Raw genomic sequence first — 12850 nt, forward strand, 5'->3', positions numbered from 1 at the left:
AAAACTCATAAGCAAATCTGCTCTGCCTTTCTGTTTTGTTTATACAACTTAATTTTTTTCAAAATAAAACAGCTTTATATGGAAAAAACAAGAGGCACCTCATCTAAGAAATTCAGCTAGCTGAGTCATGGAGACACTCACATGTACATATACACACACAGCACACACTCTAGGGCAAGATTAAAGGGTGTTTGAAAGGTGAAGGACTATGCAGAGATTTCTTCCTTTCTTGGCTAGCTGGATATTCTGTTTTCAAAGCTCAAGATTTTGAAAAATAAGAAATGATACCAAGGAAGAGAACTACAGTACAGTAGACAGGGTGCTTGCTTTGCACATAGCTGCAAAGACTTGATCCCTGGCACCCCATATGATCCCCCAAGCCTGCCAGAAGTGATCCCTGATTTCAGAGCAGGAATAAGCTCTGAGTACCATTAGGTGTGGGGAAGGGAGGGAGGGAGGGAGAAAAGAAGGAAGGAAGTAAAGAAGGAAGGAAGGGAGGAAGGAAGGGAAGGAGGGAGGGTAGGAGAGAGGAAAAGAGGTAGGGATAGTGGGAGAGAGGGAAGGAGGAAGGGAAGCAAGGGTGGGAGATAAGGAGAGTGGGACACAAGGAGGGAGGGAAAGAGGGAAGGAGGGAAAGAGGGAGGGAGGAAGGAAGGGAGGGAGGGAGGGAGGGAAGAAAGGGAGCGAGGGAGGGAGGAAGGGAGGGAGGGAGGGAAGAAAGAAAGGGAGCGAGGGAGGGAGGGAGGGAGGGAGGGAGGGAGGGAAGGAAGGATGGGATAGAGGGGAAAAGGGTGAGAGAGAGGGAGCGGAAACGAAGGAAAGAAGGGTAGGAGAGAGGGAGAGAGAGGGGAAGAGAGGGAGGGATGAAAAAGGATACTGAATGGCATCTGATAGGAAGAAAAGACGGAATTGGTGAGAACTCTGAAGTCATCCTCCCTGATTACAATCCCGGTGTCCCCCTAACTCACAGGTCCCCTGGGTTAAGTGAGTTGACCTTGCTGGATTTCAGTGTTCCCCTCTTTGAAAGAAGTGTCAACCTCACGCTGTGTCTAGGGAGTCAATGAGATGCTGCATGTGAAGGGCTTAGTAGGCCCAGGCCCAGAGTGGCCCCAGATGCCCCACTAAGCCCCAGATGACAGGTCATTAACACTGTCAGAAGCATTCCTACTCATGATGACAGGCTTAAAAGGAGAGCATGGCCAGCAGAGATGGTTTGGAGCAGGCCTCGGCCCACTTTTCCGGATGGCTGTGGTCTATAAAGGAGACACGCGGAGCTGGGTGCCATCCCCCTGTACCTCAGGCCCAGCAGAAGGGGTGCAGCACCTTGAGGAGGGAAAACAGTAGCCCCTCCCATCCCGGGCGGAGCTGACCTGAGGGGGTGAGCTTGGCTGTTGGTGGAAGGCCCTCCACCAGGGACAATGGGCACGCTGCTCACAGGGGTTGCTCAAAGTCTCCAGGGGGCAATAAAGCACAGTGACAGGACAGCAGGGAGCCATAGCTGCCACGGCACCGGAGGACAGGCAGGAGGGGCCCTGCCCCACCTGTGCTCGTGGTCCTTGGCCAGGCTTAGCCCTTCTGCTGGCCAATTAGTTGCAGACACCAACATCTGCCCTGAATCCCTCCAGATAATTAGCGCCACATGCCATGGACAGGAGGGGGGCACCTGCAGCACTCGGGATAATCGTTTCCACATGGGACACATCTCTGCCCACCGTGAAAGATAAGCAGCAGAGGCCTCCTGAGGGAGGGAGATCGGCTGCTAGTCATCTGTGGTCCGGAGCGTCTGGGCTTGACGTGTCTGAGGCCTGCTGTGCACAACAGAGGGAAGGCAGCAACTGCTCAGGGTGTCGGTGACCAAGGCTTCAATTTGGGGGGAAGCTCCTCCGGGAGCGTAAGGGAAAGGGGCAACCTCGCCCTGAGCCCTGTTCCCGACAGAGCCCGCCCTCCATTAGCGGCTGCACCCCTCCTTCTGTCTGAGCCCTCCACACACCCGCTGACTCAGCTTACCCAGAGCAAGCTCCTGGGACCTTCCACAAAGTCCTCCAAATGCAGGCAGGGGCCCTCCCAGCCCACCAACCTTCCCTAATATGTCCCCATGACAGCATTGCCCCTGACTGTATGCAGCGTCTCTCTACCTCCCCGGCCTGGTGGAACACTCGGGAGTTAGTTCTTGACAAGAGTGAGCTCACCACGGATGTGTGGGCTGGCTGGGTGGGTTAGCACTCCAAGGAACTGGAGGTTTGGAGGAGAGTGGTCCCCAGGAGGGCCAGTCCACAAATTCCAATTCCAGGGAAAAAAAAAAAAAACAGAAGGCTCTTGCAGCGAGCACGGTGTCACCTTCCCTGGGAGCCCTCGGTGGGGAGGCTGAGACTTCTCAGACAGAAGCCCCAGCAACAAGCGACCTACAACCCCAGCAGCTGGTGACCTCCCTTGGTGCCAGCTCCTGCCTGGAGACTTCCTGCTGCCAACCCGGAAAGAGGGAGCATCCCATTCACCATTCCCCAATTGCATTAGGCTAGGGCTCCTCCATTCTTTCCTCAGACCCCCAGCCCTGAGCTCTACCCACACAGGCCTCTGTCCACGCAGGAGACACGTAAGCCCCAGGTCCCGGGCCTGCAGTGTGCCCCAGATCCTCTGAGAGCTGCTCACAGAGGAGCAAAGCTGGTGTGCCCTGAGCCGGTGCATACTGCACCCCACCCTGGGAGCACACAGAAACCCATCTGCTTCTACTCACTGCTGTCCTCTGCACTAGGCACTCAGTTCAGCAGCCTTGAAGGAAAATGCCCACTGGGCTGGTCCAGCTGCACCCAACCGCATCCCAGTATCCAACCAACCAACATGTAATAAGGGAGAGTCATGCCCCAGACACAAGCACCTGTTATCTGGAAAATGCAGAGGAATCCTACAGGACAGGCCCAGGGGGCTGGCCACCGCCGAGGCCTCCTTGCTCCTCAGCACACCAAGGCTCCTCCTGCGGATTCCATTCAAACCAACCAGCAGATGCGGACGCTCTGGATGGTATTTCCCACAGAGGGCAAGACCTCCCAGAACATGTCATGGGTCTCTTTCTCCCCAATTTAATATCGGGTGGGAGGGGCACTTTCTGTTTGCTAGCACTGAAGAAGGCAGATTTCCAGATAGTACTGAGTAATTACTTTATTACTTTTCTGAAAAGGGGGATCTAGGCCAGGACAATTTGAGAGCTTCTGTCCTAAGGCACAGAGGGTGTGAGGGGTTGAAGTCCAGACCCACCTCTGCCCCTTGTGTCATGACAGGCTGGGGACAGTCTGTGGGCAGCTGGAGAAGAGGAAAGGTGCTTGGGTCTGAACCAGAAGTCTGTCCCTGCCAGACCTGGACTGTGCCATCAAGTTCATGACCTTTCTCAGCAAGTTCTGCAACTGCATCCCACCCCCCACCCCACCCCCCCAAAAAAAAACCAAGCAATATATGAACATTATTTCAGAATTTCATCCTCTCGCCTTACCAGCAGACACTTTGGATATCATTTTTCACATTGGAAATGGGGCAGCCAAGGTGAGCGTCTCAGGGGTCCCCGACCCAGAAGTGTGGGTGTGGAGAAGGGCAGATACGGTGCCTGCACAGGTGAGCCCCTCCTCACCAAAGGTCAGGGCGCCCCCTATTAAAACTGTTTTACCAAGAAAAGGCCAGCTTCTGAGTCACACAGGTCAGGAGGCTGGAGAAGAAGCCCTGAAAACAGAAACCACCCCAGCATGTGCTTGGCCCAGAGAACCTCACGCAGTATACAGGGAACTGCTGGCCCCATCAGCCCCACAGGGGGCCACGTGCACCAATGGGTAACCTGGGCCCGCACGCCTATGATCATAATCTGTGGGAACAATCGTTGCATCCCTTCAGCCAGGCACCTCCACATCGCCTCCCCTTTCCCCAGTTGTCCCCCCCCCACCCACATCACTCTACGACTTACCCATCATATTCTATGAGTAGTGGGTTTTGGGAGCTGCCCAGTGGGTTATGAGCACTTGTTTCTGAGACCGCCAGATGGGGCATGGGGGGCAGAGTGGAGGAATTGGACTTACTACAAGGAAAAAGCAAAATAAGGTCATCTTCAGATGTTAAGAGTGACAAATGCTAACAAAAATATGAGCAAGTTTCTGCTGCAAAGTGCAAACACAGAATCCCTTTAACTAGCCGCCAACTGCTTTCCTATTCATGCCGGGGCTTTCATGGCCCTTTTAATTCATATTAGCACTTTCCCAACAGCTAATAATAAGGAAGACAGGGGTGTTGGATATGAAAAAGACTCCAAATGCCATCATTTCAATGGAATTTGACACCTTTTCAATGTGCTGTGCCCTGCGAAGCTGCTGCCTTGCGAGTTCTCCTGTAAATTCCCTGGCCACTTGGCAGGCATGGGAAGACACAGAAAGCAACAGCTGTCCCTGTGGCAACGTGGCCATCTCGCCACAGGAGCACTGCTGGGGACAAGAGCTGAGGACCTCCTGGGAACAGGGCTGAGCTCAGTCATTCTCAGAGCTCTGTGCTTCGACCTAGAGGCCAGTCCATCCAGAAGCGGCAGTACCCAACCCCCCCAACAGACACAGTCAAGAGCAGATTCTCAAGTCCTTTCGAGGTCAAAGGGTTCAAGCAGGTTCCTGCTTCTAGCAAACTCACCTCCTCCAGTCTGTGGCATTCATTGGTTGGCGGGGGCTTGGGTGGAGAACAGAACTGCTGTCTCCCCAGTGAAGTCACATGCCAGCCAGCTTCAGGGTCCCCAGAGCCCCCCTCCGTCTTCCAGGAGCCTCCCACCATCTCTCCCCATCTCCCTACTTTCACTCTCCTCCCAGTGCAGATTGCTGGATCTGTGGAACATTATTGCTTCTCTCTCTTCACACACAGATGGACCCGTGGGACTGGCAGCTAACCAGGAAGGTCTCTGAGGCTTCCCCAGGGTCTCCTATTTCTCTCTGTAAATATATACGTGGTAAATGCTGGGATGGGGGCTATGGGGTGGGGTGGTCCCTGCATGCAGGGGCCTCCAGACAAGGGACCTCAGAGCTTCCTGCGCAGCAAGTGCTGGAGTGGGCAGAGAAGGATGTGCTCGGCCGCCTGGACACAGCCTGGGGGAGAGGTGGGACCAAGAGTGGCTGAGCCAGCCTGGTTGAGGGGAGCTTGACTCGCAGGCTGCACCCCCGCGTTTGTGCCTGGAGATCTCCGTGGGCTCAGCTCTAGCTGCGTGAATGACAGCAGGAACAGGAAAGGACCTGGCGGCTGGCAGTCTCTGAGCAGACCAGGGAGGAATTGCAAGTGTGTGGGTGGGTGAGACTGTGAGCCAACTCAGGAGCTGAGAATGGGGGTGGGGTTGGTGACTGCCTCAGTTCTGGGGGTCCAGGGGACATGCTGACCTTTGGAAATACAGTGGGTATTTGAAGATCTTGTCCCTGATGGTCTGCTTAAATTCCTGAACCCCCATTCTTAAGGGCCCCAGGACAAACCACTAAAGGCCATCTGGAAGTCCCCAAGCAAGCAGGGAAACACATGGGGAGCTTAACCCTGCCGTGTTCCAGTGCAAGTAACCTCCTCCCACCAAAGCCCCCCACTCCCCACCTGCCCCCATTCCTCAGCAGGCCATGTGACTGGCCCACAGGACAGAGAACAAGCAATGAGTTGGTCCTCTGCTCCCTAAAGGGGCTTGTTGAGGTGGACTAGAAGGTGGGGAGAGAGACATGGACACAGGCCCCACCTTCACATACAGAAAAACCCTCACTAGTGTCGGGAGAAGGAGGGACCCCTCAACCCATGAACTGGCACCCTGACCTCTTCAGGGAAGATGCAGCGAGACTGAGAGAAGCAAAGCCGGCAGAGAGAACTGAACAGTGCAGGAAGCAACACTGACCCTAATGGTCAGCAACAGGAGATGATCAGGTGGAGGTGTTCAGACAAGGGGGTGAAGCCCTAAAGTGGGAGGAAGTGCGCCCAGGGAAAGCCAGAGGCCAGTGTGGCTGGGTGCATCAGCCTCACTCCCACCTCACAGCCCAGACCATCACCCAGAGGCCAGTGTGGGAGGCTCAATGGTCGCCACCATCCCCCCAAACCTGAGCCCCTGACACCACTGAGACGGACACTCTGTCCCTGAGAGAGATCATGGAATCCCCATCCTCACGGAGATAAAGTGGAATGTTTTCCCATCCAGAACTTTCTGCACATCCCCTGCAGGCCCAACATTTGTGTTTGATGCCAGCTCAAAGGAAATTTTCTCTCAGAGCCCCAGTTACATCTGTTCTGCTATTTTTGCATCTAAGAGCACAGGAAGCCCAAACAGTGCCTTGGCTTAAAGGAGATTCTGAGGGCTCCTCTCCTGGCTTCAAGCACTGAGGTGAGCTTCCCAGAGGGAGACATCAAGGGGGTGGAGAGATGAGAGGAAACCACACGGGGTCCCACAGATTTCCCCCCACCCCCGGGGCCAGGCTGGAAGGGACAGTGTGAGTGTTGGCTAAAGATTCAGGGATAAGAGACATAAGTCAGACAGAGGTAAGAGGGGGCAAAAGCTGGAGCCCCTGAGAGCCCTCCAGCTCCTGTGGGTCTCACAGCACAGAAACCTGGCACAGAAACCTGGAAGTCCTACTGCTGCACCTGCCCACTGCCCTCTCCCCTTCTTCCTCTGCTGCCCCACCTCCACCCACCCCCAGCAGGCAGAGGAAGACACCACTTCCCACCCACTCCTAGAGGCTGGTAAAACCGGTTTTTGAAACAGAGACCCTGACCAGAGGTGAGTCAACTTCATCCTCTTCTCTTTGCTTCTTAGAGCTGGTCCTGACACCCTGAATCGGGCTCATGGCCCACTCGCAAATCAGGAGCTCCCGTCAGAATCATCGCTCCCTCCTGACCCTGTGTATCACACATGTGACCCTTTCCCATCTTTTCCTTTTTTCTCCCTTCTCCTCCCTTCTGGTGCTAATTTGGTTCTTCCCCAAGCAGAGGCACACAGAACCCGTACAGGAAGCCATGTGCCAATTCCTGAGCATCACCTTCCTCCCACTCCCCAAGCCGGAGAGGCTTCAGGAAGACCTTTTCCAGCAGCTTCCTTCCCTGCACTGAGCTTTCTTTGTTCCCAGAGCCTAGGAGGTTGGGACAAAACTTTGATCTTTTCCCACATTAGAAACTGATCTCAAGGTATCACTGGGAACAAACCTCTTCAATGAGGGTCCCCAAGCCAGACCCTCCCTCCTGGGCCCTGTCCCTGCCACGGGCCTGAGCCTCGCTTCCGAGTTGGTTGATTAAGGTCCCTACTTTGGTATTCCAAACACCTAATTGGAATAATTGCCACTCTTAATTACACTTCCAGCATTACATATCTATATCACAGCTGCTTTTAAGTTTTATTTTTCATTAAAGCAGTGTTTTCAGAAGTCTACTTAAAAAAGGAGGGGTAAAAAATCCTACTGAATAATCATTTATAATTTAAAAGTAAATAAGAACAAATTATGATCATGTTTGTGAAACAAAATGCTCTACTCAATCCAGTTAGTTATTAACTTGGAAATCTCTGTGGGTTCCCTGGAGCTTCAGCTCAACAACACTGAATCCAAGATTCCAGGTTGCTAAGGAACACTGACACTCCATCCCACCCCATTTCAAGAACCCCCAGGAGCCAAAAGTGAAGGTGCATCCACACCAGAACAGCAACAGAAATGTAGTCCTTCTGGGATATTCCAAAGCAGGCAGCCCTGAGGGCAACAAGATTCACTTCTTGTGTTGATCTAACACTGTCCATGTCAGAATGTTTGTGCATGTGTGTGCAGAGATCTGAGCCTCTCTGGCAGTTTTTAACCTTTTAAAGGTAAGGCTACAGGGGCTGCAGCATCAGCTCAAATGACAGAGTGCGTGACTAGCCTGAATTCAATCCCCAGCACCATGTGGCTCCTTGAGCATTGCTGGGTGATAGCCTGGTGCCACTCACCTCCCTTTCAGCTTGCATCACTGGAAGTGGCCCTCAAAAAAGTTCATGAAAAATAACCTGTGTTTTAGTGACAGAATACCTTTTACCCCCAGAAGAATGCCCCCCCACACCAAATGATCACAAAATTTTAAATCCACATTTTATGGGTTCACAAATTCACTCAGACCACCAACCACTCCCTAAGATCAATGATTTGCAAGCTTCTCAATGTTTATTAGTTTGTTTCTAGCAAAGGACTAAATTGTGGAGGCACTTGCAAGTGCTATGTACTACAAAATTTTTAGACATGATTATTTACAATTCAGTCCACAAACACTGACTGTCTACTATGTTTCAGGCCCCGGGCCAGTTGCCAGGAAAGAGCAAGGCTGTGGAGAGGAATCAAACAGGGTCCTTTAGAGAATGCACAGCACAGTGGGAGGGATTAGAGGTAGGCCCCTAGGAGACTGTGAAACTTGAACTTGTCACCTAGGTGCTCCCTTAAGAGCAGGAAGGGTGAGAGGGCAAGGTCACAGAACCTGTAGGACATCAAGGCCCTACTCCCACACACAAATGCTGAATCATGAAAACAAAGCCTCAAACCTGACCAGCAGCCTGTGTAACCAGGTCATCTTATCAATTCCCAAGGACGTGGCATCTCCCAAGGACACACAGCTCTGAAATGGAAAGTCCTGACAGTAGCTCCTGGAACAAAAGGCAAAAGCTAAGGGGAGGTGGTGTAGCTCAGTCCATTGAAGGCTGATCTAGGTGCCCAGTGATGCTAGACAGCACAGCAGCCTCCCGGTTCAGAGCTCAGTGACTGGTGTGTCCACCCTGTCACTTTAAACCCTTTGTTTGAGATAGCTCATGATCATTTCATAAAAGAAAGGATATTCCATGATTAGTTGAGCATAAGTGTGAAAGATAGCTTCAGATCAGAGGACATTTTGACATTTCTTGCCAACAAAGAAGAGTTGAAAATGTGCACCATGTGCGTACCTAAAACACACATGCACACACACACGCACGCGCATGCACACAGGCACACATAGTTTACACTGCTTTTTAAAATTTTCTGAAGATTAGAGAAATTTCATCACAACTTTGCGCCAGTTCACAGAAGAGCATTTGGAAACCACCACAAAAGACTGAAAAAGAAGCAAGTGTTTAGGGAGCCCAGAGACCAGCCCAGGTCAGAGAGAGAAGGCTTTCCAGTGGAGGAACTATCCACATCTGGTGCTGAAGAAGGAAAGCTATGGTTAGCAGGGCTGTTGGAATTATGCAGCTATGCTAGAGGTAAGGCAGTGATGGAGCACAAATGTCACCTACAATTCTGTATCTGCCAACTGTCCTAAATTTCCACATCTGTGACACCCATATTGTGTGCTCTGTCACCTCTATTCAGACCTCTGAACAACGAAGTTGGGCTGCCTTATCTGACGTGGACATATACTTGGAGCTAATACTCAGCAGCTTTTAGTTTTGCTGACTACATTTGTAGGTTTTTCCTTATTTTCATACATACTTGAATATTATGCCCAGCAGTATAAAATCCTATTACTAAAGAAAAAAATGCCTATAAACTTTGATTGGTTGGGCGAGGTAGAAGGGTAGAAAGGGCAGCAAATAGTTGAGTCAGAAGAGGGGTATGGTGCAGCCAGCGGGTCAATCTGTACCTGTGAGGTGAGTTTATCAGAAGCTTGATGGCGCCTTCAGACTTCCAGATACCCCAAAATTGCTGCTGCCTTTGGCCAGACCCCAAAAACTTGAGACAAAGTTTACCAAGAAAGTAAACAGCCAAAAGTCAGGTATGTGGGAGACATACCCACAAACCACCTCCAGCTCAGCTATATAATTGGAGGCATGGCCTCTCTTGGTTCCTGATTGAACTACTTAAGGGTCATGATCCCAGAGACTCAGAAACAAATCTCAAAACCCAACAGCTTTTGGCAGAAATGCATCCGATCCCTGCAGTAGGTTACTGTCCCAGGCCACCCCAGGGGGAAAAGGGTGCTGTCTCTCCACCTGCTCCTCCTAGGCGGTTTGGTGGCTGCCATCCTCCAGAGGCCATTGGACAGTCAGGTTTGGGCCCTCAGTGATGAGACAAGTGGGGCCTCATGGGATGGAGGTGGAGCCGGCCCTTTCCTTCCCATCCCAACGAGACCCTGAGTCGCCACCCATGAACAGCCTTTCTGGCTTCTGATCAAGCTGCTTAGCGGCCATGATCCCAGAGGCTCAGGAACAAATCTCAGAACCCAGAAGGTTTTGGCAGAAATCCCTCCAGATTTAAGTGTTAAAATTTCAGAATTTCAAAATCGTACGGCCACTACTGCAGCCACGCAGCATCATATGTTAGTTATAACCAGCAATAGAAAACAAATTGTCTACTGTTGCCTTTTCAGCAGATCTGAGTGTTGGGGTAAAATCCCAAATAATAATAATGGTGGGTCTGGTGTCAAAATATTGAATGAAATCAAAGTAGAGAGAGAGTAATGTGGAAATCATCTGCTCCACAGGTAGGGGGAGGGTGTGGAATGGGGGTATACTGGGATTTTTGGTGGTGGAGAATGGGCACTGGTGAAGGTACGGGTGTTTCATTGTATGACCAAGACTTTAAACCCGAAAACTTTGTAACTGTTCTCATGGTGATTCAATAAATAAAATTATAAAAAAATTTTAACAAGTAAGGTGGAGTTCATGCCCAATTCAATCAGCTAATCAGTGGCTGAATAAATAGCAGTACTCCTACATAAAAAAAAATAGTTGAGTCAGGACAGCTTTAGCCCCAATATTGTTCACCGACTTCAGTCAAGCAGCTGTGCTGACTTCCTGAAGAGAGCACCCAGGGCTGGGGAGCTGACTCACAGGCTGGGGTGCACTTGAGAGCCCTGTGTTCCATCCCCGCACTGCTTGGTTTTTGGAACCTCTGAGTGCTCTGGGAGAAACCCACAGGCACAGAGCGAGAGCAGCCCTCGCTGCCTCACAGAGCACAGGATGCTGGACAGTCTTTTTTAATAAATAAATAAATACAATTTCATTGAAAGAGAACATGAATTCTAAGATTAATGTGTGATGGGAGAGAGAGAGAGAGAGAGAGAGAGAGAGAGAGAGAGAGACCTCAAGAAGGTGACCTTGGTACAGAATGCTCCAGGATAAATCTTACAGAGAAAAGAGTTAGTGGGATTGAGGATAGAGGTCTCAAAAAGAGCCAACTGTCAAAGAGAGAGAAAAAAGACTTCTTAAAATGAAGAAACTCCGAGTACTATAGGTGTACATTTGGAAAGGAAAAAGAAGGATAACAGGAATCCGAAATGTGAAGGAAAAGGGAAGGTGGCAGAGAGCAGTTGACAAAATCATGCTAGTGCATATGCCCCTGCTCCTCCTGGGCACCTGTCCTTTCCCCCAACACCCGGCCCCCAGGGAGGACCAAGAAGAACGATAAAGCAGGTTTGCAAACACAGGTGCAGGATGCCAAGACGGGGGCTGCAGCTGAGAAGAAAATTGCAAATAAAAAGTTGGAGGGGAGGAGAGTCACTAGGGAAAACACCAGGAAACCCTTTTTACCCACTGAGAACACAGAACTGCACTCAGCTGATCAGTGAACCCCACTGATACAATCCTAACAACATAACCACAGGTTTCTGGTTCAACCAAGAGACATGGTGTCATTACATCACGGGGTGTGCATGAAATTCCAGATCTCCCCAGCCCTGAAAAGAACTCAGTAATATCCAAAGTAAATCCATCAATGAGTGGCAGAATTAGCTCAGTACTTACAATTATGGAGGTAAACTGCCAAAGAGATATTAAAAATATTGAAAGTAGCTCACTCCCGGAGAAAGAACGAAACAAGGATGAGGGTGGGGACAGTTGACTGCCACCTTTCAGAAGCATCTTTTTTGAGAGCCATAGTGAAAGTATGGCATATAAGGCCTTTACCTTGCATATAGCTCAATCCCTGGCACTCCATATGGTTCCCTGAGTCCACTCACTGAGTGCAGAGCCAGGAGTAACCCCTGAGCAGTGCCAGGTATGGCCCCCCCCCAAATTAGTCTTTTTGATGACTGAACAGACATCATTTAATTAACATAACTATAATTTTTAAGTTCTACACAGAAAACATTACTACTTATGCTTACATGATAGGTTTTAAGGGTATGGTTGTATTTTCTATTGAGAACAGACACGTGTGAAATGCCTTAGTTCACTGTCTCCTACTTGGTGACATGACCTCAAGACTTTGGTCTGCACTCCCAGTATAAAAGCCAGACTTTCTCTGTTCACACTTTCTACCTCTCAGGAGCCAGTGACTCCCAGGCCTCTGTTGTTCTGGGTCCAGACTTGCACCAATATTCACACTTGGCCCATAATCTTGGCATCACTCACTAACTACCCCGAATCTTTCCTGTAATAAAAGGCTGAGCCATGTCCCTGTGTCTAGAGCCCCAAGAAGACACGGGCCCAGGCCCACCCTCCCATCTATTTATCCATTATCTGGCCCCTGGCAAGAGTTGGGAAACCACCGGTGCCAGTGTGCTCTCTGGGCTCAGCACAAATCCCAAGCATTTTCCCAGTCTGTCCTCACTGAGATGATAAAAGTGGCCTTTTTCATGGTAATCATCCCAGGATCCAGATGACTGATTGACCGATTGTCTTGCTATGACAAAGGTCCCATCTGCCCAGGAGGAGGTTAGACCCCTGTGGTCCGGGAGGCTGCCTAAAGCAAGGCCTGATATTCATGACCCTAAGCACTCCTTGGGAATCTCTTCCTGTTCCCTCCATGGACCTCAGCCAGCCTGCATAACACGAGGCTGCTGCTGAATGCTCTGCAGGCCTGACTGGGGCGGGCTCAGCCCAAATCCAATCATGTCTGATCAGATTTAGTTGAGATGAATAACCTCTCACAATTGGCTCGAGGATCTGCATCAACCT

The sequence above is a fragment of the Sorex fumeus genome, unplaced genomic scaffold, assembly GCF_029834395.1.
Source record: "Sorex fumeus unplaced genomic scaffold, SorFum_2.1 ptg000051l, whole genome shotgun sequence".
In the NCBI taxonomy this organism is placed as follows: domain Eukaryota; kingdom Metazoa; phylum Chordata; class Mammalia; order Eulipotyphla; family Soricidae; genus Sorex; species Sorex fumeus.